This window comes from Equus asinus, chromosome 9, assembly GCF_041296235.1.
Source record: "Equus asinus isolate D_3611 breed Donkey chromosome 9, EquAss-T2T_v2, whole genome shotgun sequence".
Classification (NCBI taxonomy): Eukaryota; Metazoa; Chordata; class Mammalia; order Perissodactyla; family Equidae; genus Equus; species Equus asinus.
Genome location: NC_091798.1, coordinates 16,075,176 through 16,099,739, shown reverse-complemented (window position 1 = coordinate 16,099,739; position 24,564 = coordinate 16,075,176). Strand labels below are relative to the sequence as shown.

Sequence of the window (24,564 nt, the reverse complement as noted above, 5' to 3'; positions counted from 1 at the left end):
GCTCTTACAGTAAAAACCAGACTCCTTCACGGGAGTGCTGGTCAACAGGACGGAGGTCTCAGCCCTTCGACTGCACTACTCTCATTAGTCCCCACTGCTCAACCCCGGCTCACTGCTCCACCACACTGGCCTCCTCACTGCTGCTCAGATACAAGCTCCTCCAACAAGGTTAAGGAGGCCGCTTGATAGCTTTTAGGTTTCACGTTTTCTCTCTCAAGGAAAGGCAGCGTGCATGACTGATCTTGGGGTCTTTTTCTTTGCTTTTTTCTCTCTCTGGAACATTCACTGCCACATTTGGCTTAGCTGAATCTTATCTCTCTTTCAGGCCTCAACTTAATTGTCACTTCCTCAGAGAACTTCCCTCCCCACTCAATCTACATTAGCTTTTCCCTGTAATTATGGCCTCCACTTACTCTTCTTCCTTTCTGGCACTTATAAACACTCTATTCATGCTTGTATTTGTTTAATGTTTATCTCTTCTACTTGACCTTAAATTACCTTAGGGTGGTGTATGTCTGTTTTGTTTACTGTGGTGTCCTCTGTTCCTAGTTAGCCCGGGACTTGGAACACGACAGATGCTCAGTAAATATTGGTTCGAATGCAAAATCAGAAGGAGGCTCAGAAAGGTTAAGTAACTTGTCTAAAGTCACACAGTAAATATGAAAGCTATAGAGTTGAAAACACACTCTAAAACCCATGTATTTTCAACTATAATTGGTTTTTGCAAACTGTGTTCCTTGAACACTAGCACTCTGATGATTCAAGAATTAAAAAAAGATACATATTCAAACAAATTGTGAATATGATACAATTGCTTAAAGAAAATTGACCATATTTCTTTCTCACAGGCCATCTGAGAGACTTTAATATGCAAATATGTGTTCTGTCTCCCCAAGAACTGATATGGTCTGTGGCATTTCCCACTAGTGTTTGGCTATGGTTTACTCCTTTAAAATTAAATTAATATCTTATGGGACACCAGTATTCAGCAGAATCCAGGATAGGAATCATTCCCTGACATAATCACACCCTGTTCCTCCTTTAGGAAGTGGATACATAGAAATTTCTATCAGGAAATTGACTAAATATTTTAGCATTTTAAAAAATGTTTCATGCTGTCTGCCCTCCTCCTCACTATGAATACTGGGGAGATTTGTCTTAAGAAAACAAGATTAGAAAGTAGAAATTAAAGAAAGTGAAATGGCTTATAATTTAGATTATTGTGAAGAAGATATGAGAGAGATATATTTTAAGAAAGAATTGATTACAAAATATAAACTAAAGAAAGTGGCTTGCCGTAACTTAAAAGAGTAAGCGGTTTTTTTCCCACTTCAGCATGCTATTAAAAATGACTGAGAGTGATCTTAAATACTGGCTTCCCTTAATGGAGAACGTACGAAATTACAAAATAACCAATGTAATCACACCTTAATCTTGTTAACTTGAAACACTGTAATCTACATTCAAATTTCACATATGGTCAATCTTGCGAGAGCTGGGTGGATGAGCCAGAGCACTATTTGGAATTTTAAATAGTCTTTTATACCTCTCCAAAGCCCATTTTCTTCTTCATGAGGAATATTTCCTGGGACCAGGGGAGGGAACTCCAAGCCGAAAAACAATGCAAGTAATTTTTTTTTTTGATAATTGAAAAAAAAAAGTTTATTTCCAGAAGCCTGACACTCATGACCAGTTCCATCATAAAGAAAGCAGAGTGAATTTCAGAAGAAGGTGCAACTATGTGAGGAGAAAATAGGTTTCAGCTGTATCTTGCCAATGCAGTATTACAATCTGTTGACAAAAGTGATTTTTAAAAATAGTAGCTAAAATGAAGCATTTTCGTCTAATGCTGTCAGAGGGTGCCTGCCAATTGAATGGGTATGATGTGCAACCAAACCCTCGTCTAGTGATGGAACACACATTTAGGGGGAGTTTCAAGAGAAGGGGTGCCCACATTTGATTTGAAAAGTGGTAGCCCTTTATTCAGTGGGACCACCAAATTAAAGACCCTTTCGTTGACCCTTCAAATACGAATAAACACACTTCTCAAATATAATGAAATCATGCTGGAAATGTGCATGGCTTAAAAAAAAATTCTCCTGGAAAGAAAAGCTTGAGAATCATAACAATGGAGGAATAAAAGACAATTTGTTTGCAAATTATCTGGACTTTTCTATTCCATCTGTTACACGCCACTGTACTGGTTTTAACACTTTCACCAGCAACTTGGAAAGTTACTTTAAATCAGCCGTCCCATGGGGATTTCTGATTATGGTAACCACAGGCTATGCTACTGATGCTCCCGACTATAACATTATAGGGGAGATTTGGCTGTTTCATTCATTCCAACCGGCTGTTGTTTCCCAGCAAGTCACTCGCCTCTGGAGTATTTCACTGTATCTATAATAAGACAAAAAAAGGCGATTTTGAAGGTTTCGGGAGACACAGCCTCCACAGCCAACTCGTCTGGAGACCTGGAGGGAAAGAAAGATGAGACAATGGACAGTCTCTAAATCCTCTGTGAAATGGATGCTCATCTCTTAACCCTCCTCCTCGAGCCTTCCACCTACTGAGAACTTTCGGGGGTTCTCTGCCAAGTGTGCGTCCAGTGCCCTTTGTTTTAGTGTGAGTGCAATTACATTAAGAGTGCTAGAAAAGTAAACCCTTTTTACCAAGTCAGAAAACTGTGTGTTCTAGCGTGGCAAGCATTCCAGCTTAAAGTAAGGACCTTCCTCATCTCAGTTGTGAATGAAGCAGGGTGGGAACAAAAAGGCACAGGGACAAGCAGCCACCAAAATAAGATTCAGAAGATGTCTTCCCCAGCCCAGGAGCAGATTCTTGTGTGGTTTTAGGTGAGCCGCTTCACCTCTTAGGCCCTCAGCTTTCTTTTCTGTCAAATGGAATTGTTGGGACTTCAAATTTTATTGTAAAAGGACATTAGAGATGATCTATGTTTCTATGATGTATCTTCCCTACAGATGTAAATGTGAAAGGCATGAAGCCAAGTATGGAGTATTAGACTCAATTTTTGAATTGAATGAATGTGTTCTAATATTCTTGCTATTATGCTCTGAGGCTAAAATATGCTATTGCTTTTGAGCTTATATAAGCTGACCTCATTTACTGTGGGAACATTTTAAGTATTTAGGAATATGAGGGTAAGCACCATAGAAAGAATAATTCAATCTAGATGTAAGAGACTCTTTTTAAGCTTCATTAACTGATAATTATTTGCGTGAAAAGCAATGCCCTTACTGTTTGATAAATGAATATTAGCCACATGTCATGCTGATAAAAATCATGAACAGAGCTAGACCCCTCTGCATTTGGGGGAACTTTGTTATTTTGATGCTAATGGATTATGTTCGTTTTGGGTAGATAGATATCTCGAATGACTCAGCAGGACTGACTTAAATTATTAGATTTATCCATCCATGCTTTGCTTATTAGTATGTCCTGAATATCTGATACCAGTCTTATATTATAATGTGTGCTTCATAGAATTTATCTACATGACCTAAAGATTTCTATGATAGGAAAATTTGATTGATCATAAAAATCATGATTACATTTTTATTTGAAAGGGTTGCGTTGTGGGTTTTTTCCTCCCCCAGAAATGTATTCTCAGAATCAGCAATATGAAATAGCTTATTAAAATCTCTTTACAATGTATGCTCTTCTGGAGTCTGTTGAATATTAGTTCTTTGTAGATATTAGCTTCTTATAATGGAGAGTTGCATTAGTCTGGGTAGGCTAACAGCTTTAATAACCTCCAGATCTCAGTGGCTTAACATCATAAGGGTTTATTTCTTGCTCACATCACACAGTCCAGTGCAGATTGGTGGGAGCAGGGAGTGGAGGGAGGGATGTGAGGGGAATGTGTTCTGTCCATCACAGTTATTCAGTGCCCCAGGCCCCTTCTGTATTGTAGCTCCAACCCACTTTAGGTAATTGTCATCTTCTCTAATCAGTTGGTGGCTGGGAAAAAGGAGTGAGGATTATACATGGGAAGTTTTCCTTAATTGGCTCAGCTTGGAAATGGTGGGCCTCATTGCCACCCAGGTTCCCTTGACGGAACCTCTAATGTGAACTTCAAGGAGGCAGAGACCTAGATACCAAATTGAAGTCAACTAAAGATAAGTTTGGTGAACACAATACATAAAAGCCTTATGCTGGGCATAAGAGTGCTTTTGTTCCTGTGGTGGTAGAGAACATAATAAGACAAGTAAGATGTTCAAATAATCATATTGTTGATAAAAAATAGAATATGGTTATGCATCCAGAGATGTATAAATACTGTTTAAGGGAGGGATAAATTCTAACAATTTAGGAGAATTGGGAAATTTTCTTGATGTGAGAGTACTGACACTGGGCTACAAATTCAACCACCAGAATTCCACACTGTCTCTGCCGTTTACTTTCTGCAAAATTCTGAATAAAATTTCTGAACCTTACTTTTCTCATCTATAGAGTGAATATCATAATGCCCGCTTGTTTCATGACATGGAAGTGAAGTTCAAATGAGGTAGTGAATGGCAAAACATTTTGTAAACGGTCATTCAAATCGTACATTAAAGCTCTTGCTGTAATTGTTATTATTTTTTAATTCTATGCCCACAGGTAAGGATTATGTTTACAAAGTATTGTTCTATACATACTTGCACACTACACACACACACACACACACACACACACACACACACACAAACTTTCAGGAAGAAAGGAAAGAATCAAGTGCTCTGTTTTTTTGGTCTTCAGAATGAAACTGACAGTAAATGCCTAGATATTTGGTTTTCAGGTTATTGATAACTTTTTGCACCTGTGCCAATTTTGTACCTTGTTCTTGGAAAGTATCAATTATTGGTGTCTGTTCAGGTAGCCTGGACATGAAAATCTTTGTCCTTTTTGCCTATAATGTTAAGAGCTTCTGGCAAGATTAAGTTTGTGATTATATTCTTTAAACCTAAAGAAATATATATATGGAAGGGAGGTTTGCTATTATTTAAACTGTTTTAAGTTCCAGATATTTATGTAGTTAATTTGGCTCATCTGTAAGAAAAGTTATTTAAATCACACCTCCATGGAAACTTTTTGCCAAAATCTAGCGTGCTTTAAATAACATATTAAAGCAGCAAGTATAAAGGAGGCATTTATATCCGGTATCCATTATTTTTGTTAACCTTCTTATTACCGATCATTAAATCCACAAGTTGCTTGTTCTCAGTACTGTTATAATGTTCCTCTCTGATAATTTCACCTTCTTCTGGAGGTGCAGGCACAAGGTTTGGAGTCAGGGAGTAGATAGTTCTCAGTAATCTCAAACCTAACTTGGCCAGTCCCCAGAGCCTAGGATCAGTATAGATATGTGTTTAAGATTTTATCACAAGGTCTAGATTAATCACAGCCAGCTCATGGATTTGGCCTGAAATTCCTATAATTGACAAGACCAAACCTTCCTCATCATTTCTTCACTTTCAAACTGTGGCCACCTGGATGACTATTTCAGAAAAATGCTTGGCTGACAAGTTGCCAGAGTTAACATCTAGGGAGGGATAATGGCAAATCTTTAGCTGACATTATTGGCTTAGAGCTGGGAAAATACGAAAGGATGGTTTGTTTCAATCAGCAAGTTCTACCTCCAAATTCTGACAGACGATGGTGTCTTCAGTTATCTAGGACTGTAGAGAAATCCACAAGATAAAATTAGATTCACTTTTTAATGATAACTTTACGATGTACATGAATTTTATTCTGGTCAGTTATTTGTCTGCTCCTTAGGTCTCTCTCTGTGGTTGTTTCTGAGCTACAGATGCCATCACTGAATCAAATATGTGGCACCTGGCCCCTCTTGATCCCTCCCTTCTCCTAAACTGAGCTCTGGATCACTCTTTCTGACAGTTACCTAGATTCCCAAGCATTTGGACATTCTCCATCCTTTGTTAAGAGTGTCTTTTCCCTCCTCAGCCACCTGGAGAATGGCTTCTTATTCTTCACACCTTGGTTTAAAAATGCCTGCTCTGGAAGGCATGCCAGGATGCACCAGGCAGAATTAAGGCTTCCTTATGTGTGATCACATAGCACCCTGTATGTAGGACTCTAACAGCCCTTCAGCCAACATATTGTGACCGCTCACTCCTTGGTCTCCCTCAGGCAGATTGTGAGCTCTTTAAAGACTGAGATAACGTTTTATTCCTGCATCTCCAAAGCCTGCCACCTGGCCTGGCACCTTGTAGGTATTCAGTAAGCACATAGTGAATGAATGACTGTCCCTCTTAGAAGGAACAGAGCAATTCTAAGATCAAGTGACTGATATGTGTGCCTACTCCGAAAAGTTAAGAATTACAATTTTAGACCCACACCTTGAGTAGAGTGGAAAAAAATAATAGGTAGCAATTGCAAAGGGAGGGCACCTAACCATGTGGCTGCTTTGGGTATTTACTCCTCAGACCAGACTGAAGCCGCCTTAATCAGAGAAAATCAATCTGCCTGTTTTTCAGTGTGAGCATAAACACGCTGACAGGGAATGCCGTGTAGGTGTTCTGAAAATCTTACAGCAACCCTCCGGTTAGCTGTAGCTTCGTCTACTTTCTGTGTATAAGTTTGAATTGTTTATACTTATCTGGAACAGATGATTTTCTTCAAGCGGTATTGGCTATCACGTCATGCCTGAGGTCAAGCATCTCTGCCTTTACAGTGTACAGTCCAAACTCTGCCTGGCATTTGAACCCTTCTCCAGTTGGCGCTAACCACTCTCCGTACTTGCCAGCTGTCTTTGCTAAAATTGTCCACGTGTCTTTCTCCATAGCATTCATTCTTTTGAAAGTCCACCTTTTTTTCTTTAAGACTGATTGAAGCTGCATTCCTGACACTTTGCAGTATGACAAGTCCCCAGTGATGTCTTTATCCTGTGCATTCTCTTCTCCTTTCAAATAATCACATGCTTACTTCTGACATGTTCTGAATATTTTTTTAAAAATTATGTTTAACCGAATCAAACCTTAAATTTTTCATGAGCTTTTGTGCTTTTTCCCTGCAGCTTTCTTTTATGATTACTGATAGAAGGAACTTCATTTCTCTGCATTCAATTGTAGCAGCTAGCACAAGGCCTTGACCGTAGAAGTGCGCTATAAACATTTGGTGATATTTGAAAATGATGCCTGTGTTTAATAATAAGATCAAATTAAACTTTGGAATGGAAGAGTCTGTGCAGCGGGACACGGTGCTTTCTTTGAAGTTGGAAGAATTAAGTTTAGACTGCAGTCCTGTTCCCTCGCTGGCAGTGTAAGCCCGGGCAGTCTACTGCAACTCTTTGTGCTTCAACATTCTCATCTGTAACATAGGATGATAGTAGTTGTGGAAAGGAAAACATGGGAACAAAATCCGTGTCGAGGTTGTGCATCATAGTAAGGGTCCATTCAACGTGAGCTAGTCTTATGGTGACATTCTATTTTATGGATGCTGGGTCAGACTTCCTGTGTTCGCATTGTAACTCTACCACTTATGGATGGTCTCTTACCCTGAGCCAGTCACCTTAACCCCTGAGCCTCTGTTTCTTTGGCTGTAACGTAAAAAGGGTAGTAGTACTCTCCTCGTTTAGAGGAATGAATGAGCCTGCCAGTAACACAGCCAGCACAGGGCCTGGACCACGTTAAGCCCTCAGTAAATGTTAGCTCTTGTTGTTGTTCACACTAGCAGCTATGCTAATTGAAAATTTCACTTGCCCACGCTGACGTTTCCAAGGAGGAAATATTTTCCTTTGTCACAATAAAAAAATTATTTTTCCAAAAAGAAAATCCCGTTATGACCCATGTCTCTCTTTGGCCCTTCTTCTTGGTGCCATGGAATAAAAGGCAAATTGGCTGGGGCCAAAGTTAGTACAAAAAGTGTTGGTTGCTTCCTGTGTTTGTTTTGTGCAGTTGTGCTTCTGTAGGAGTGAGCTCTCTGCAAATGAGTGGCCTTGCCTAAGTGATTTCTATGTATCTGGTGCTTAGTACAGCTCTTAGCAGGTAAGGACATCCATCACCATGGAAAGTACGTAGACGCACAGAAGGACACTACTGACCCACACTCCTTAGGTGTGGTCTGTCCAGTGCCTCCTCCAGCACCCATGCCACCTACCTACTGAAGGGCTCACACATACTCTTGCTAACATCAAAAGAGTACATATATTGGCTGGAGTATTTACATGGAACCTGATTTCCTCTTCCTAGATAATAGCCTGTGCTCTTTTTAGGAAGGGATAAAGACACCACAGAAGTCCTTGTAGGAGGATTAACAAATACGATTCTTTTCAATTCCTTCTCAGGGGAAAAATGTACAATCAAGTTGTTACTACTGTTCCAACCTAGTAAAACCTCACTGGTTTGCAGATCAGTCTCAAAATAGGATTTGGTTTGAATCTCAGATGCAGCATTGCAACCTACTGCATAAAAATGCTACCCAGGTATGGAGTGTGTGTTTGTGTGTGTGTGTCTGTGTGAGACGTTTCACATAAGAAGACAAGTTGTTTAGGCCAAATTGAATGTATAAGTTTTCTGGGATAATGATATGCCTCTTACAATATTTAATATATTGACTAAAATCACTTTTTTATTTATCTAACAGTTTTGCACGGCACATCACTTGCCAACTTAGTTGCTGGAGACACAGGGTGTTTAAGCTTCTATATGATACTCTCACTGAGTTTTATGCCAAGACACAGAAATCCATTGCCATAATATTAGGTCAGTTTTTTGTTTTTGTTTGATTTATTCTCTAAAGAGTCGACTCATAATCTGTTTTTTGTTGAACCCACTTCAGTTAGACTTCCTCTTCCAACCACATTACCACAGCAGCCTTTGCCAAGGTCGACAACAAACCAAATGGCTAAATGCAGTGGTCTATTCTCATTTTACGTGACCTACCCCAGGATATGACACAGTTAATCGCACCTCCTTAAAACTCTATTTTTCATTTGACTTTTTGGATCATTCTTTCTTGCTCTCCTCCTACCGCCCTGGTTTCTCCTTCTCAATATCCTTTGCTGGTTGCTGGTCCATCCACTTCCCCTTCCCCTTCACAGCTCTTTCCTGGGCCTCCTCTCTTCTCCCTGTAGCATTCACCATCTGGGTGATCTCATCCTGGACCGTGTCTTTAATGCCATCTAAACACTGAAGACTGTTGCCCCTTTGACTCTATTCCAGCCACACTAGCCTCTTTCTCTGCCTTGAAAGTTCCAAATAGTCCTCCACCTTTGGACTTGCTATTCACTATAACTATAAAATTATTCTCCCTGGTAACTGCACAGCGAACTCTTATCAATTCCTACAAGCCTTAACTGTAGTTTTATCAGCGAAACCTTCCCTGACCTGCCTATGTGTGTGATCACCACAACATAACCACTCATTCTTATGCTGTTTAAAGTAATCGTATCAGGCAAGATCCCAATAGGAAACGGATGGCAAATTCTGAAGCATTTCACTGAAGAGAGGTTAATAAAGAAACTATGCAAGAAGGTTTAGGCAGGGTTAAGGGAATCAACAAGGAATGGTGAAGAACCCAGGGACGAGCAACTGTGGGGCAGCCACTGCCACCAGGCCTGAAGGGACAAGCAAAGGGGACGGTGTTACCAGAGCCTGTTTGCAAGCTGGAGCTATGAAGGAGGGGCTGCTCAAGAGAAGTGTGGCTGAAGAAGAACACAGCCACTTCCAGGACCATGGGGACCCAAGGGAAGCAGAGGGGGAGGCAGAAGATAAAATGGGAAGAAATACTCTGCACTTCCCCTTCTCTTGCCCTCTGAACTTTTGATTGTCTCCCATTGGCTAAATCCAATTGAATTCTACCTGGCAGGTGAAACCAGCTCCAGAGGTCAGTTTCCCAGCACTCAGAACAAGGCAGAGAAAAGTGGAGAAGGGATCTCAGCGACTGAACAAAGGCAAGCTAGCAGAGGATCTTTCAAAAGGCTGATTTTCACTTGGCACTTGGAATTGTGATGTCGTACCCCGGGAATCATTAGAAAATCGACACTAAATGTCGTCACCTCCTTTTTGATGGGTTAACCTCTGTAGCATCCAAACTAACAAACATTGGCCAAAGTCAAACCAAGCCATGGGTCTTCTCCAAATAGCAGGAGTGATGTTCAAAATATTTAAAAGCAGTATGAAACAGACATTCAAAAATGAAAACAACAGCCCAAGAAATGAGAACAGTATACCGTACTGTTATATACAGTACAATGTTCAATATAGAGCATTTCCAAAAGATACTAGAGTATAAATATTAAAAGGGAACATCTTTTTTTTCCTAAGAATATTTGGGGAAAATGTGCCTTATATCCAGGCATTTATTTATTGTGATCTTTACAACATAGGCAATGCGCTAATCTTGATGGAGAGGGTATCTCATTTAAACCTTCATCGACCACACTCAGTAGGTTCTTGTTATTTTCTCCATTTATGGGTTTAGGTCCTGAGGCTCAGGGAAGGGTAATTTTGCCTAAGACCACTCATCTAGCTATGGTGGTGCTGGGACTTTGGATCTAATGCCCTAGCGCTTGACTAGTCTTAATATTAGGACTGCCTCCCTGATGGGATGGTGGTGGTTCCAGAGCAGAAGCTGTTCATATTTTGAGCTTTCATTTTTGATGTTCTTAAGAGAAATCCCTAGGAAAGGCTCTTTTTATTTCCTGCGTTATTTTATCTCTCAAAAAGTATTCTGGATTTGACCAAAATCTAGAGCAGGGTCTAAAGATATAATGCACTCTCCTTCTGACCACATCCCTTGCCCTAGTCTCTGTATACAAAAGGCACCTAAAATATACATGGTAACTATCAAAATAGATTTCCTTCTGGCTTATTGTCTGTAATGTGGGGCCCAGAATTCTGAAGTGTGAATATTTATAGTGGAGAGGTACCTGCAAAGTGTGATTGCTAGAATTTATCTTGGAAAGTTCTCTTTTGTAACCTATGTCCCACCTACATAAAACAGTTGAAAAACCTGAATTTCATTACTTACTGTGTTATTGATATCTTTTTAAACCCCAAATTTCTCCTTTCTTTCTCTCTGCTTTACCACGGTAGGTGGATAGAATACCAAAGAGAAATTTCTCATTCAAGCGCTTCCTTTGCAATAATTATTTTGAATCCTTAAATCCTGACCCATATCTGTTGGGAGTCCCAGATGGGCTAGGCTACCTGTGTGGATAATTGGAAGCCTCCTCTGGGTACTGGTTTTTCCGTCACAGCTTATAATGTCTTTGTAAAAATGAACAGACTTTGTGGACTGGAGGAAGCAAAGATGATTATTATGACCAAGAGCATGTTGGAACCTGGAATTTTTGGTGTGTGTACATCATACTTGTCTGTCCAAGTTAATGAAGGAAGAGTGAAGACTTTTTACTTATCATTTTAATACAGTTTTGAGTTGCAAGGAGAGAATTTCTTGTTTGTCTCAAGGTGATTTGTGTGTGTGTGTGTGTGTGTGTGTGTGTGTACTTAAGTTGTCCAAATGATAAATAGTGCCCTAGGTAAGTTGCAGGCTGTATATGTAAGAAAAAGCAATGTTGCATTGCAAAGTTTTCAGATAAAGTAGAATTCAATTTTGTTTTGAAAGTCTATGATGAATGTTAACCACTTTTTTGCTGAAATTCTTTTCAGACACGTCTTAATCTTTTTAATGATCCATATGTAATTTTTTAAAACATAAAATGTATAAGGTAGAAAAATTCTGTTATTAATAACATTTGAGGGAACAGTTTGTTCTTGATTTCCTTCCTCCACCCCCTTGAAATAAAGACAGGGCTAAGCATGCAAGCTATAAAGTGAACTGAGTTTTGTAGTTTTTTTCTTTGCTAGAATTCTGCAACTGAGAAAATTATTTCCCTGGTTTCCTCACAATGAAATGCTGCGTGTTTCGCTCAAAACAACAATAAAGGAAACATACCCTGCATGTAATATGTCTAAACACCCACAAGTAAACTGATTGAGATTAATGTCGCCTTCAACTTGGGTTTATTCTTATGCACTTATGTAGGCATGAAGAATTTAATTTTCCCCATCACGTGAAGCAGAGACTTCCTCCGATCGGGCGGGTTTGTTTTGGGGTTCTCCCTAGTGCCCTCACTTCCCACGCTGCTGTTTTGACACATTTTTAGTCCTGTTAAATACAGACCTTGTTTCGTGAAATACTGAGAACAATGGTTAGTAAATGAAAGTCACACGCGACAAAGTTTTATTTTGTACCCAGTGTAAATATTATAAATGTCATGTTGCTTTGTTTTAAGATGATGTACTGAATGTTTTTGTTCTTTTTAAAATGTTTTTAAACTTTTATTTATTTTTTGAGAACTAGAATTCCTTTATCTTAGATTCTAAATATGCCCTGAAACATATTAAGCATCACAGACGTTATACTTATTTGGAAGTTGATATCATCAGTACATCTTATTTTCAGATGGCCAATGGTAGGGCAATTTGTTTTCAAGTTTTAAATGATGTAATGAATTTAACGAGAACCAAGCTAACTTGTGTGATTCAAAAGTTAACATCATCTCCAACACCGATTACTCTTTTCTATCTAACGTTTTGTCACATTCTTAGACATCTGGACTTGAAATGTGTGTTTTTTTAATTTGTTTTCCCTAGTTGTACCCTACATCCAATTAATTGCCGAGTCCTGTATTTTTTACTTCTTTAATGTTTCCTCTGTCTTCCTTTTTTTTCATTCTGAATGTTTTTAATCTGATAAAAGACCCTTGTTTCCTTGAGCCTAAACTCTCCCTGTGCTTCTACCTCCTTATCTGTGGTCTTTCCTAATTCAAAATCCTTACACAAAGTTGCCGAATTACTTTCTAAAGATCTGGCGAATCTCTAAACATTCAGAGACCCTCATTCAACTAAATAATAAAACTTTCGTGAGGGGCCCGCCTCGTGGCGCAGCATTTAAGTGTGCATGTTCTGCTTCAGTGGCCTGGGGTTCTCTGGTTCGGATCCCGGGTACAGACATGGCACCTCTTGGCAAGTCCCACAAATAAAGTAGAGGAAGATGGGCATGGATGTTAGTTCAGGGCCACTCTTCCTCAGCAAAAAAAGGAGGATTGACAGCAGATGTTAGCTCAGGGCTAATCTTGCTCAAAAAAAAAAAAAGCACTTTGGTGATATTCCTTCAATGAGGCTTTCTCCTGTTTTTCCAAGCTGATCTTCTAGAATATTTTCTGTAGGAACTTGACATTCTAGCCAAACCTATTTATTTCCGAATGTGCCTATTTTTTCCCCCTGAGACTTCCCCCTAGCCCCATTCTATTGACCCAGTTCATTCTTTGTGACTCAACACAGCCCTTTACCTTTTGTGGAGTCTGCCTTGAACTGCCAGGCGGGTTGCTACCCTCTACCTCCCAAACTCACTCAGCTTTCTCTGCCGTTTTATTACTCCACCTTACTGGACTGTGCCTTATAATAACTTTTTCTTTTTTAAAATTTATTTGTGTTTTTTGCTTGAGGAACATTTGCCCCGAGCTAACATCTGTGCCAGACTCCCTCTGTTTTGTATGTGGGTCACCACCACAGCATGGCTGCCAACAAATGGTGTATGTCCGCTCCCAGAACCAAACCCTGGCCACCAAAGCAAAGCACACTGAACTTAACCACTATGCCATTGGGTGGACCCCTATAATAACTTTAATTATTGAAATAGGAACTATTTATTAAATATGTGTTATTTGGGAACACTGGACTGGAGGGTTATAATTGTGATCTCATTCATTCCTCTACCAACTTTGAGATGTAGGTACAACTGTAGCTCAGAGATCCGAATTAACCCGTGCTTCCAAGGTACCCATCGTACTCTGTTGCAGATCATGCTTGTCTGACTTCAAAACCTTTGTTCTTTGAAGTGGCCTCAGTTATAACCACTTTTACGTGTGACTTGTCTACTCTGTCAGATTTTATGTCGTTTGAGGGCAGGCTTTGCTCTTTTGTATCTGCAATTGTATTTTCTATGTAAAGCCCCTTACACAAAGTTTTATATTTTCTGAAAACTATAAAAAAGATATAAATTTAACCAATAGGGGAAACATAACTCTACCAGGATGGAAAAGAAAGCACTCTTGGTGTGATTCCTGGGGCTTAATCTGGATGAGGAACCTGCATAGGGGATATATTTTTCATACTATTTCCTCCAACTTTCAGAGGCTGTAGAGAGTTGACCAAAGAATTTCATCTGGGACAAGGGAAAGAGAAACTGCAATGTCAAAGCTTTTGCAAGTTCTTAGTATTGCTGAGGCTGTTGACCTAGGGCAGCTGGCTCTTTAGTTAGTTACATTAATGATGCTTTTAGTTATAAAAGTAGCAACCAGATGTAGTCCAGCCCCGGGAAGTTGGGACAAAGGGGAAGTATCTTTGTTCTACATGATAAATAAGAGAGCTTTTTTTTCCCCTGGTTTTTTGCCTGGCAGCCTAAAAGAGTTAATAGATAGTATTTGTGCTGAATGGATGGTAGTTATATGTTATAGTATCATTTGAGGTATGTGTAAATTTAAGTCCTAAAATACTAGAATACGAGGGAGTCACTACTAGGAAGGGAAATAGTAATTATACCAGAATCCAAACCTACCTCTCTAAGTCTCTCCTTCCAGAATGGAGAAAGGTTTCCCGGGTTGTTTGAATCTGAACATGGCATATTTAAGCTGGTTTTCAATCCCTAACAGTTAGTTTGCTTAGAGGTAGGAAATATAGCTCTCTGCAGAACTTTCCTTCTGTATTTGCATGTATTCCATGGTAAGGTCTCTATCAGTGTTTAAAAATAATGACGAATCTTGGGTCAGGTATTACACAGTACAATAAATTAGTGAGAAATGACTTGGTCTTATCCTAGGGACAAGGATGGGTGTCAGGGCTCAGAGAAAAGTTCAAGTCTGATGAGAGGAGTATTTGATGTGAGAGAGGACGAGGGGCAGTTGGCTACCCATATTTGTGTCAGAGAAATAGTTGAAATGTGGCCCAAAAGATAATAGGGACACAGAAAAGGACTGAAGTTAGTTGTAATGTTATAAGTCCGTACAAATGAATTTGTATTACTTACCATTCACTTTGCCTGAATAGCAAGGTGAGGTCTGTTTAATTAAATGAAAATCTCAGTGCACTTATTAGGAAAAAAAACGAACTATGGCAGATTCATATTGTCCCTATTGTCAAACATGCAAAGCTGCGACATCTCAGGCCTGAACAGCTTCAGCTCCTCCCTGCTAACATGAATGGCAACAGGCCGATCATATCCTTACACCTTACAACATTCGTAGACACAGAGTTGTAATTTTACTCTTACAGTGACAAATGAAAAACGATAAACATTTAATTTGGAGGCAAATTTAACATATTATTCCCTAAGTCCACTTGGCAAGTGAAGGAGGCAATTAATACAAGCTCATTACATTGCAGCCTTGCATCCCTGCAACCACAATAGCTGGCTTTGTAAAATCACAAGTGACATGTCAAGGCTGAAGAATAGCCGCATTTACAGGCCTCCTGCCAAAGTGAAACTTCTCGAATGATGCATACACCTGTCTGAATGTCAAGGCCTATGCCCTCAGACTTCAGGGTGTTTAGACATTTGTCTTTCAAATTTGAAGCCCTCTCTTATGGCATCCGGGTTTTCTCCAGCTTTATTAAAGCACCTCCGGAACCAGGTAAGGGAAGTGAGTTTCTTTCTCGTCGGGGCTCTTGGTCCATAACTGCGCTTTAGTGCACTCTCCCAGTGGGTAAGGATGGAGTGTTAGTGCAGACAGCAGAGTTAAGCCAGAACGTCCTGCAGAGACTCACCATCACAAAGGGTAATACTACTTTATCGATCCCTTCCACACTGTCTCCCACAGTTGTGTTAAGCCTGTGGCGAGTACAACCTTTACAAAACGAGATCTGGAGATATAACTTACTTTCTAACTTGAACGCGGACTTAAAAAAAAATGGATAAAAGCGTGTTTTGTAGGAATGGCATGGTGTTGGCATTTCAGAGTGTAAATGATAAAAATAAAATCAAAGTCAAGTCTCTCAACAGAGAGAAAAAGTCACATTGAGACTTGTACACATGCGTATAAAATGTGGCCACAGTCTTCCATTTAAAGCAGAAATAATTTGACCATGTTTTATTGAATAATCTGAATTTTTCTTGTCACTTTAGGAAGACAACATTGTTAGCATATGTTTTTAGAGATTAGATGCTTATTTTAGTATTAGACTTTATGAACAGGGAACATGATCTATGTTGCTGAGGTTAGGAGAGGTTCCATACCTTTAAATTGAGATCAGTTCATTGATTTCCCAGAAATATTGATGACTTATAAGGCGTTATACTTTGTGATTCTTTTCCTCTTAATAAGACATTGCACTATCAAGGAGTTAAAAAAAAAAAGGGGATTTGCTGAGAGCTGCATGGGAATGTGTTTTTAATTGGCACTGTCACCCTTCTAAGGATAATGGGAAAAAGCTTATACTTCACTGCTTGCATGATTTTTGATTTTACCTTTGTTTGTTACAATGCAGAATTAAGGGGGAAAAGAATTGGCCGTGAGGTACCTTTTAAAAAGGCTTTTCCTTTCATTGTACGTACTAATGGGATGAGAGAGAAGTAAAAGACAGATTTATTTTTATGTTTAATCAAGTCCAATAATTATTGCATTGTGGTTACTGCTTTGAGCATTACATTTTTGGTAAGTAATTTATCAGCTGCATTCTTTTATATGTTATTTTATTTTTTTCTGGAGGGGATTAACTGTTACCATAGGATTTATACACTGCAGGCATTTTTTTTCCTTTAATAAATAAGGCTTATTGATAGCATAGGCTTCCTGAGGCCTCCCTGAACTTCTGATTATATACTCATAACTTTAGTTTTGACTCATTTCGTTTCTTGCCCTGACTTAGTTAAGAATGTCTGTGTGACTGGTAGGAAATGAAGACAAGAAAAGAAATTTATTGTTAGGTAGAGTGACCACCTTGCCCCAATTTGTCCATGACATTTCCAGTTTTAGTACTGAAAATCTCAGGTCCCAGGGAGCTCCTGGGTCCCAGGCAAGCAGGACAGTTGGTCATCTTGTGGTTGGGGCCAATGTTGGAGCTGGAATGTCCTGATAGCAGCTTCATGGGCAAAGTTTCAAAATAATAACAATGAAGTTTCTTCCCGGATGGGAGAACAGGAGTGAAGAATGAGACAGCAGAGCAGACGTCAAGGATATTCATAAAAGGCAGGACCTGGGAAACCTGGAGAAGGAGCTGGCTCAGGCCAAGCCTGGGTCGTCTTGGTGCTGTCTGACCTGGTGCTTTCACTCTTTCCTCCTCACCGTTCTCTCTTCCCCAGCTCTTTTCAGATGAAGTGCTTATTTACATGTCTTTCTCTACTCACTCTTTTTCTTAGCTATTCTTTATTTCTTCTGGAGAAATAAATCGCCTAAGCCCGACATGCCCAGTTACCTGTAGGCTGATTGAGCTTGGCTATCAGGAGATGTTTTGAATCCTCAACCCTGTGGTTTCTTAGTTGCATAAGAGGAGTCTTCAGGCAGATCAGCACAGAGATCTGCTAGAAATAACCATGGCCTATAAGTGCGCAATGGTTTTCCTAAAACATTTTGTAGGAAGTTTGGGTATAGCAGCCAAGGTATTTTAGAACCTATGACAGCAAAAATGCTGAACTGGTTGGCCTAATTTTCCCCGAGATGAGACCATTACGTTGTTATAGAAACATATGTAGCGACAGCCCTTTACTCTTCTCTATTCTTTATCATAATTAATTTTCCTTCGTCCTTCCCAACTTCTCTTTTTCCCTTTTTCTTTCCATCACTTCGTTCTTTCTTTTAAATTAACACAAGTGTTTGCGTTTTAAAACTGATTTTTCTTGGTTCTCTTATTTTTCTAGGGAGCAGCTCGTGTGTGTGTGTGTTGTTCACATAGCCTACCTTTAGGTCAACATAGGTAACTGACACATCATTGTGTAAAGCAGAAAAGATCTAAATGTGCCTTTGACTCAAGATGGGTAAAAGAAATATTGTTGCACAAAACAGAAACAATCTACATGAGTTCCTACTTTTGCATATAAATATATTAATGGAAACATTAAAATTCTACATAGAAATTTTGTAGGTAACAAAAATTGTGAGGTATGTTGGTTTCACGTTAAAATACTTTTTCATTGTAAACGAGCACATGCAAAAATATGCAGCTCTTGCATTTTTGTTTTGTTATGAAACTTAAGAAATCTACATATTACATTTTGCCTGAAACCTTAGTTTTCTTTAGAAGGGATTTAGAATTAAAGCTCTTTTCTTTATTCTCCATGTCCAAGTACTATGTATGGTAACACCTGTTTATTTCTACCATAAAAAAGCAAAGTCATTTGTAAGTAGCAGATCTTATTTGAGGTTTCATCTATAATGCAAGTTAAATTAAGGAAGATTTTGTAATTTCTGATAACTAATAATCCCTATCAAAATCAGTATGTAGGTGCAATTTGTTTTCTTACCAAAATCTAAATACAGTAGCAAAACATTTCAGGTAAACATTATTTTAGCATCTGCCATTTGGGTGCTTGGATGGAAAACAGCATTGCTAATGATATTGATTTAAATTTTTTAAAACAATCCTGCATGGGGGACGTTCTGCTAATATCTGTATATTTATAATGATTTTTTTCTAAATTCAATTGAGTCAATATGAAATTATTCTTCAGATAGGTTTCTATGGCAGTTCAATGCATCCATTAAGCATTACATAAATATTTATTATTTTCTTGAAAGACTTTTGTTGCTTTTTTAAAGTACTCTTTGAACGCTGTTGTATATTGATTTGGTGCTTCATTCTGGTTTTTTTCTTCCGTTTTTGACTCCACTATTTTGTGACTAAAGTGAATTGAAAATTTTTTTTTAAAAAAAGATTAATTTAGAAATCTTTCTAAAGTATTTTTCAACATTTTATTTTCTTTATTGTTTTTATACCTTTAGAGAGTTTCTACATTAAAAAGAATCCAGAACTTCTAATTTTCCACTTGCCTTTTTGACTCTGTCCCCAAATAAATTGTCAGAGAAGTAACATCTTATTTTTTCAGGGGAGGTATGAAAATATAGGGAGTTTTCATACAAGTCTACCAATTTGCTATGTTTATAACATTTCAGACATATGGTAACCCATGATTCCATTCCTTCTCTGTTGCTTTTATAAGAAAATCCTCCAAAAATTGAAAATAATAGCCTCATTCTTTTCTGAGGTCAAAGTTATTTTAGAGAGATCTTATGAAATGTGCGCATTTCCCATTAATATGAATGCATTTTTAAATATTTACACCTAATTTTAAAAATATTAGCGTTGTGTTTAAACTCAAGAAGAGATTCTGACGGTAAAGTGTCCCTCTGTTTTTTTAAGAAAACTTATCTTCCATTAGGTCTTCATTTCTGTCCTTCTGCCTCTTTACCACAAATTCAAACAAGGAGAACATTGTTTATACAATTTAGACAAAGTTGCATTTAAAGGCCATTATGTTATTTTTCACTATGATTTGCTGTAAATCATCCCTCATTGTCATCTATTTTATACCTCACATTCACGCACAAGATTAGAAGAGATGGTACAGAAGGTCAAGCATGCAAACGATGCTGTTTTGATGATGCATTCAACTTCATATAACCAATATTTATCTCGGTCCTGACTCTACTGCTTACTCGACATACAGTTTACAGGAAATCATCTCCTCTCAATTTCCTGGTGTGCAAATCTGATAGGTATAATATGTGTTAGTAAAACAGATGGTTAAATTGAAGTTGCCCTGTTAGCAACATATTTATTTACATAGTAAAGACCTCATAACATGTTGTTAAACATCTTTCCTGTCAACTAAATGATACATCCAATATCTTCCTTAATTTTTATAATTTATGTGGCCGTATCATTGTCTTTAAAGACAATATACCCAGAATCAGGCCAGTCCTCCATACTCAGCAAATATTTGTTGAATAAATACACAATATAAATATAAATATTTGTTGAATAAATACATGTTTGGATTTCTTGTTTTTTACAGACCCAGCTGCTTGATTTTTCTGTTTGGGGACACTCTCTCCTCCTTTCAAAAGTAAGGGATCAACTAGCTTATTTTAGAGATTTTTGCCAGTCTTTAGATTCTATGATTCTGTAACATATGTATTTTATATGTAAGTGGCTCGTATCCAAGCAAACTAACTTGCAAAGTCAGCAGGATGAGCCACCTGAACCATCAAGAGAAAAACGGCCACTTACTGAATTTTTTAGACATATTTGAGATATGGATTTCAGAAATGGAAATGTATTAATATACTTAATTTACTACAACTAGCATAGTAAATAATTGTTAACTACTCATTTCATTTTACACATTAAAGGTAATTTTACAATTTTCTTTTTGACTTATAAAAGGACAAAGCTTTCTCACATTTATTTTGTGCCCAGAAGCACACATGCTTTTAAAATCGCCATATTCAAGAAAATAGCTTATTTTTAGACCCATTTCTGGCCACCCTACATGGATACACAAAACCCACTCAAAAGAACAGATTACTTGGTGTTTTCAAGAATTATACTAATTCCTGTTGTTGAAAACATGTCCTTTGAAGACATCTAAGAAAATGAATTCTTGCCTCTGAACATAGTTTCAAACCAGAAAACAAGCACAAGGTGGGGAGGTAAAGTTTATACTGTTATAACCCAGAATAGGCAATTTCCTTTCAGTCTGTTTTATCCTTATTTTATTGCAGAAGCCGAGGTACACAGTTTTCCTCTGGCTGAGGCTTGTGAAATACAAACAATAATTAGCATTTATGCAGTACCTTATACTAAGGTAGCAAAGTGCAAGAAGTTCTGAAAATGCCATTTATAAATACAGAAACATTGGGAGCGTAATAAGGTTTTCGCTTTGTTTCTTTTTGGTTGGTGGGGTGGAGAGAAGTGTCTCTTTTCTGCCATATCTCACTATCATGTTGGAGCACTTACAGGGCCATCCATGGGAGTAATCGCCATCAATTTGCCATGGTTTGGGATCACTGCATGCCTGACTTATTTGTATATGTTCTAATGACTTCTCTGGAATGTAACCCAATTGCGCACGTTAGAAGGACCTCTCTGAACTGACCTCCCCGAGAAAGTCTACCCATCTGCCCTTCTAATGTCCTCATCCCTTCTGTGCTTTCTGACATAACACTAGTCAGTTTTACAGCCCTCAGGCTACCTTTGGGTGACTTCTGGCAAAAGCTGAATTCAGAATGGTCCAATTTGGTGTAAAAGTCTGGAGTGCCGGCCATAGAGCTAAAACCTAGAATTCTATCCTGGTCTTGCTAGATAAGATGATGGGGAAATCTCTTCAATTTTCCCAGACTTGGTTTCCTTAACTCTATAATGAGAATAATGATCAAACACAGCTAGGAGGACCAAATAATGTTGTATATATAAAAGGACCTGTATATTTTATTTATTTATATATTTATTAAGATTTTACTTTTCCTTTTTCTCCCCAAAGCCCCCCGGTACATAGTTGCATATTTTTAGTTGTGGGTCCTTCTAGTTGTGGCATGTGGGATGCTGCCTCAGCATGGCTTGATGAGCAGTGCCATGTCCACGCCCAGGATCCGAACCGTCGAAACCCCGGGCCACCGAAGTAGAGCGTGCGAACTTAACCACTTGGCCACAGGGCCAGCCCCAGACCTGTATATTTTAAATTTCGGGGACATGTACACCAAGCAGTAAAAAATTTAAATACACTCTCTAACATATGAATATTTGTGTATAAATTAAATACATGTGTAACTGTAGTAATATAACATGCATACTGTTAGAAGAATAATTTTCTCAAAAACAAGATGAAGAAATAAATACGAATCATAGTTCTCATATTTTCTTGCCTCCAGCCCAGTGATTTTCTTGCTAGCCACACCACCCACTTTGGAGGTGACTATTTTAAATAATTTGCAAAATGGAAGGTGTAATTCCTGTAGTCATGCCTAGGTTAGCATGGCTGCAGACTGAATTCTGAACTTTAGCTGCTCTACTAACTGTTGGGATAAATAACTGTATGTCCACTTCTTTAGCACTCTAAACAAGAGTTCAGAGCACGTATTCTCCTGGTAGGTCATTAGGTTAATGCAGGAGCAAGCAAAAGGGATTCTAGGACCCTCCAAGATTTTATCCCATCTGAATATTATTAAAACTCTGCAGCCTTCTGTAAAAATGATAACTGACATTCATACAGTATCTAACAGTCTGCAAATCTCTTTCAGACACCTTAACTCACTTAATCCTCCCTATTTGCCTGCAAGTTAGGTACATTCAACATACTGATTTTATAGATGAGGAACTGAATTATCCTCATTTTGTGAAATACCATCTGGTTCTAGTGCCTGTGGAAACTTCTACAGCATCTTCGGTGCCTTACTTCTTGCCCCCATCGATGGTTGACACTTTCAGATGTAAGGATCGTAATCAGAAATAATTTCTGTGAGTTCCTTACTACAGTAGCAAACTGAGTAAAGCAATGTAATGCCCTTTGCAGCTTCTCTACTTCCCTTCCCCCGCTTTCAGCGGTTCGTGGCCGAAGCTTTGAGGAGAGAGGGGAGATAATGAGGGCTCCTTTTTTTGTTTGCTATACCCCACTTAACACACCCGTTTCCTTCCTCATCTTGAAGCTGAGAAGCTTGTTGATGTGGAGATTTTAATGTATCGATGTGATATTGTAAATGACCAGAATAAATTATATTACTTATATCTTCTAGAGTGGCTCTTATCCCTGACTAAAACCCTGAAATAACAGGCACGTTGTTATGCATATGTGAGTACTTGCACCTTTCTGGAGTAAGGTTTTTATATTTCACCAGATGCTCAAAAGCTCTATGACCCAACAGCGTCACTGTCTTAGGGTTCAAGTTCTTCCATGAGATTCCTCTCTGCTCAGTGTTGTATAAACTTTATACAACACAAAGGGCATGGGGACAGTATCATTTGGTCCCATCTCTTGAAGATCATTTCTCGGCTGCCATTGCTTAGAAAAATGCCATGTTTTCAGATTAACCATAAACCTCCACACTCCTTTCACGCCCCTCAGAAACCTTCAGAGTCTCTTTGGGAGGTGGAAACAAAGCCTCCCTCACCCCAGATTCTGGGGTTTTGTTATCGTAACACCTGTGTTCTCACCTATGCTTCGCACACACAAAACTGTTGCCTGCTGTTCCCACCGAAGCCACACTGACTGCTGAGAGGACCTGCAGGTCCTTTTGGCGGTGGCAGGGGTAGTTTTTCAGCAGAACATTGATGGTGTCTGGCTTTTTTCTACTTTATGGTTTAGGGCATTTATAATTTGGGATAGGAAGATAAAACATCCGACAGACTGGAATTCAGCAAACGTCCCAGAGTGTGGCTTTTATGATTACAAGTTCAATCAACCCTTTTAAAGATTTACCTTTTTTTCCCCTGAATTTCACGTTGAAAGTCTATTTCAAGAGGAATCTTTCCTTCATTTAACAAGACTCACCAAAATATTTCGACAGAGAGAGAAAATAAAGCAAAACAAAACAAAAAACAGAATATTAGCTGTGAACTCAGAAAGGTGTATTGTCTGTTGTACACTGCGTTTGAAAGAGGTGTCTCTCACCTTTGACGCTTAGGATTAAATTTGAATTTGGGGTGAATAACTGGAAAAAGGGTGAAGGAAATGACTTCCAGTGTCATAGATAAACCCACAGCTCTCTCCTCCAGTCCGCCTTCGCTGAGGCAAAGAAGGAGTCAGGTGTTAGGAGAAATGAAGCTGTGAAAATGGGTCGGTATTAAAGCATGCCTAGAGGAGTTTAGCGAGTTTCCCTTTGGGAGACCAAATTTGGAAACAGCCCTTGGGACAATGTGTAGTTGGCTTCTCTGCCAGTCACGACAAAAAGCGTGGGTCCTCACAGGCTGATGAGCCGAATGTGGGGCATAATGATGTGTCCTATGTGGGGAAATAACCTGAATAAAAAAGAAACATGAAATCCAAAGTGATAGTCCGACCCCTGGCTAGAGATTAAGTTAGAAAATTAAACAGATTGTGACGAGAAAGTCCAGTCTTGTGAATAGAAACTGTAGTCGTGAATGAAGCTGCAAAGACAAGCCAAAGCGCTTTACAAAAAAAGATATTGTTTCTTTGAAAGGTGGACTTTCCATCTCCTGCTGGCGCATCAAATCATGTTTGAAAAATTCCAGGAGAATTTACCGTGTGTCTTCTGATAAACAAATGTGGTTTTTTTGGAATGTAAATAACCCCTCCTCACCATTAACCATGGCTTCACACACTTTAGTTGACACTAAGTTGTTTTTTCTTAGATTTGTTGGTGAGGTTAGCACAGGATGCACTAATACATTTTTAAGCAGTCGTTCAAGAGAAGGTTCTAATGCTTTGGCACCTCAGCTCCACCGGATGTCAAAACACTGTTCCAGTGTACATCTCAGATGTGCTGTGAGAATCTACTATTCTCAGTTAAATGCTTTCTGATATAGCAAAACAGGTCATAATTAGTGACTTGCCTTTCAAGACTTGAACGGCCAAAGGGATGGCTCACAA

The 24,564-nt window shown here is 38.7% G+C and overlaps 1 protein-coding gene across 9 annotated transcripts in view; it reads left to right on the top strand.

Annotated features, from left to right (window-relative positions):
* Positions 1-24,564, top strand: part of TENM2 (teneurin transmembrane protein 2) — a 1,160,613-nt gene that overhangs the window by 172,565 nt on the left and 963,484 nt on the right. The window lies entirely within an intron of this gene.